The sequence below is a fragment of the Salmo salar genome, chromosome ssa16 (assembly GCF_905237065.1).
Source record: "Salmo salar chromosome ssa16, Ssal_v3.1, whole genome shotgun sequence".
Taxonomy (NCBI): Eukaryota; Metazoa; Chordata; class Actinopteri; order Salmoniformes; family Salmonidae; genus Salmo; species Salmo salar.
Genome location: NC_059457.1, coordinates 26040810 through 26045369, shown reverse-complemented (window position 1 = coordinate 26045369; position 4560 = coordinate 26040810).

Here is a 4560-nt window from a genome sequence, read left to right as displayed (position 1 = left end):
CTTTAATCTTGTCTTAGACTCTTTCCTCTGTACACCTTTGCAGATCTAATTGAGATACTAAGAAACAAATGAAATGAAAAACATTACAGGAGAAAGTACAGGAAAGAACATGACTGGTATGTGCGTTATTGAAAGGGGTGTGTGTGCGCGTGCACGTATGTACGTGTAAAAATAAAACAAATTGTGAAGATAAACACACAAATCACCTGTAATCTATAAGAGAACAACACGAGCATGTATTTTTTGCACAACTAAAAAGGGAATGTGTAGCCACAATACAGGTAAACACAAATTTCACCTTTAGTCCTGTAAAAGAACAAGCACATCTGAATTCTCCAGTGTGTGAGTTTCAATTCAGTATATTTTCATGCAATCTATGTACAACTAATAATGAATGCTATCCCAAGTATTGAGTAACGATTTAACAAGGACATGGTAAGCGGAATAAGGACAGTTGGAAAATCTCAGTTGCATTTCCTTTGATTCCTCGCGTCCTCTGTCCTCACCTCCCGCTGAAAACCCATTGGAGGAGAAGGTCAGCGTGAAGGAACCTGACATTCCCCCTCTCTGACCTTCTCCTCCAATGGGCTTTGAGAAGGTGGCGAGGAGAGAGGACGTGAGCAGTCAAGGAATTATGGTTTAGATTCTCCCATGGAGAGAGAGTAATACAGACAGTCAACCCACCCCCTCACCAGTCTGCCTGCCTTCTCCCCTTTATCTGCCTTGGCTCCATCCCTCTGGTTAGCCACCACCATTCATCACGACAGCCTCCTCAGGCAGAGGGAGATAAAAGGGCGGGGCATTGGACACATGAGGTGCCTCGAGGAGAAGAGCAGTGTGTGTTTGTCTCTGTAAATAAGAAAAGAATGTGTAGCCATAACACACAGTTCCAATACCCTGGTTTTCAGGTGGTTTTAAATGAAAGAAATCTATTCACCTTTAGACCAACAAGAGAATCTGTGAATTCTCTGGTGTGTGAGTTTCAATTCAGAAATCTATGTAACACTAATAATGAATTTGAACACAATTGACACGTGTGAAAGGAAAGGTACAATGAGGGAGGTCAAAACAACAACAACCAGACAACTCCTCTTCTTCCTGTCGTTCCTGTGAGCTGGTCGGCTAACTTGACTCCATCTCTGCTAGGGAAGAGAAAAACAACACATACACGCATTACATAATACCATAGAAGGTGAGATTTATGTTTACTAAATACTGCTTGTGTAGTTAGTGGCATAAATATTGTAACAGTGTGGTACAGTTGGTAATTCTTGCTGTGCACTCATGGGATTTGAGATCAAAAGATTAATATGACAGGCACATATTTTAGACAGCAAACTGTTGTTTCAGGGTATTTTTAAACACAACTATACATTTGACTCATATTAATCCTTTGATCTGAAATACCAATTAGCGTACATGAGTATACAAAAATGACCCCACTTTACTTCACTGTCACAATACTTGACACTACCTGTGTTGTGGATAAAAAAAAAAACTAAAAAAAACGTACCATTGAACTTGAATCTTAAGCTTGACTGCTGCTTTTCTTTGCCGAGGCAGCCTCTTCAGGGTTAGAACCAGCCCAAAAGGGTCTCTTCCTCCTCCTTCCTGTGAGCATCAGGTTGGGCTGCTTTCCTCTGAGTGGATCTGGGGGCTGGTACCTCCAATGACGCCTGGTGTGATGTTGTTCCTCTTCGTTTCTCTCCTCGTTTATCTCCACGGCTTTATCTCACCTGGTCCAGAGGTGCTTCCTCCATTCCAGTATCTTCCATGGCTGCACCGGCGATGGTCATACTTGTAGATGACGTAGACGTCGTAGAGGGTCTAGCTGCACCGGTGGTGGACATACTTATAGATGACATAGAGTGTCTAGCTGCACCGGTGGAGGACATACTTGTAGATGACGTAGAGTGTCTAGCTGCACCGGTGGAGGACATACTTGTAGATGACGTAGAGTGTTTAGCGGCACCGGTGGAGAACATACTTATAGATGACGTAGAGGGTCTAGCTGCACCGGTGGTGGTCGCACTTACGGATGACGTTGAGGGTCTGTCTGTAAAATGTCCACTTGTTGCCCTAGGCACGATAAACAGATCCGGAAAATAAAGAATGTAGCAGAAGTGCCTGAAGCTGCTGACCCACACCTCTTCTTCTCCGCCCCTCGCTCTGATACCTGTCCCTGAGTCCTCTCCATTCCCTCCTACAGTATTCTTCTACATAGACATGAGTACATAAGCCAAACCATCACCTAGCATAACTATAGTTATTAGATAGCGAACATGGACATGTCATCTACTGTATACACAGACACACTTATATGACCAAATGATCAGGGGAATTATCTACCATCATTTCTATTACTATTTCTCTCACACACACGGTTATTTGGCCAAATTACCAGGGGTAGTAACTAGCATAATTTATATGACTTTCTTTCTCACAAACACAGATTTCATTGGCTAGGTTAGCAAACTAGTTAACTTCTAGATGTGGCTAGTTAGCTTACTGCTAAACTTACCTGGAAATCCTACAGTCGTGGCCAAAGGTTTTGAGATTGACAAATATTAATTTCCACAAAGTTTGCTGCTTCAGTGTCTTTAGATATTTTTGTCAGATGTTACTATGGAATACTGAATTATAATTACAAGCATTTCATAAGTGTCAAAGGCTTTTATTGACAACTACATGAAGTTGATGCAAAGAGTCAATATTTGCAGTGTTGACCCTTCTTTTTCAGGACTTCTGCAATCCGCCCTGGCATGCTGTCAATTAACTTCTGGGCCACATCCTGACTGATGGCAGCCCATTCTTGCATAATCAATGCTTGGAGTTTGTCAGAATTTGTGGGTTGTTTGTTTGTCCACCCGCCTCTTGAGGATTGACCACAAGTTCTCAATGGGATTAAGGTCTGGGGAGTTTCCTGGCCATGGACCCAAAATAGATGTTTTGTTCCCCGAGCCACTTAGTTATCACCTTTGCCTTATGGCAAGGTGCTCCATCATGCTGGAAAAGGCATTGTTCGTCGCCAAACTCTTCCTGGATGGTTGGGAGAAGTTGCTCTCGGAGGATGTGTTGCTAGCATTCTTTATTCATGGCTGTGTTCTTAGGCAAAATTGTGAGTGAGCCCACTCCCTTGGCTGAGAAGCAACCCCACACATGAATGGTCTCAGGATGCTTTACTGTTGGCATGACACAGGACTGATGGTAGCGCTCACCTTGTCTTCTCCGGACAAGCTTTTTTCCGGATTCCCCAAACAATCGGAAAGGGGATTCATCAGAGAAAATGACTTTACCCTAGTCCTCAGCAGTCCAATCCCTGTCCCTTTCACAGAATATCAGTCTGTCCCGGATGTTTTTCCTGGAGAGAAGTGGCTTCTTTGCTGCCCTTCTTGACACCAGGCCATCCTCCAAAACTCTTTGCCTCACTGTGCGTGCAGATGCACTCACACCTGCCTGCTGCCATTCCTGAGCAAGCTCTGTACTGGTGTAGCCCCGATCCCGCAGATGAATTAACTTTAGGAGATGGTCCTGGCGCTTGCTGGACTTTCTTGGGCGCCCTGAAGCCTTCTTCACAACAATTGAACCGCTTTCCTTGAAGTTCTTGATGATCCGATAAATGGTTGATTTAGGTGCAATCTTACTGGCAGCAGTGTCCTTGCCCGTGAAGCCCTTTGTTTGCAAAGCAATGATGACGGCACATGTTTCCTTGCAGGTAACCATGGTTGAGAGAGGAAGAACAACTTTTCCAAGCACCACCATCCTTTTGAATCTTCCAGTCTGTTATTTGAACTCAGTCAGCATGACAGAGTGATCTCCACCCTTGTCCTCATCAACACTCACACCTGTGTTAACGAGAGAATCACTGACATGATGTCAGCTGGTCCTTTTGTGGCAGGGCTGAAATGCAGTGGAAAAGTTTTTTTTTGTGATTCAGTTCATTTGCATGGCAACGAGGGACTTTGCAATTAATTGCAATTCATCTGATCACTCGTCATAACATTCTGGAGTATATGCAAATTGCCATCATACAAACTGAGGCAGCAGACTTTGTGAAAATTAATATTTGTGTCACTCTCAAAACCTTTGGCCACGACTGCACTATCGTGGACACATCTCCAAGCAGCATATTTTGCATTTATGTCCCTGTAGCTGTCAGTAGTTGTGTAAAAAAAAAACATGGTTTTGATGATACTGTGAAAATTATTCTCTCCTCCATGTTTTCAACAACCGCATGCGACCGTCTGCAACACGTGTAGATACCGGGATTCAGTATAGTTGCGTAGCTGCTCAAAATGTTATGCAGCACTGACGCAATGACGCTGTCGGCGTGATCAAGGCTTTAGAGGGAACATTGCAGAGGAGTATGAAAATGTTAAATGATATTTAAAATTAGACGTTGGGTCTGCAGAAGAACAGAGGATTGTGTTAGGTCTTACCCAGATTTTCCATGTCAATTGTTTCTGACCAGATTTTCAGAGAAGCACATGAACCCAGCAAAGAACTCGTGCGCACGTACTTTCTAGTATCGTCGATAACAAACTCTGTCGACCTCACATC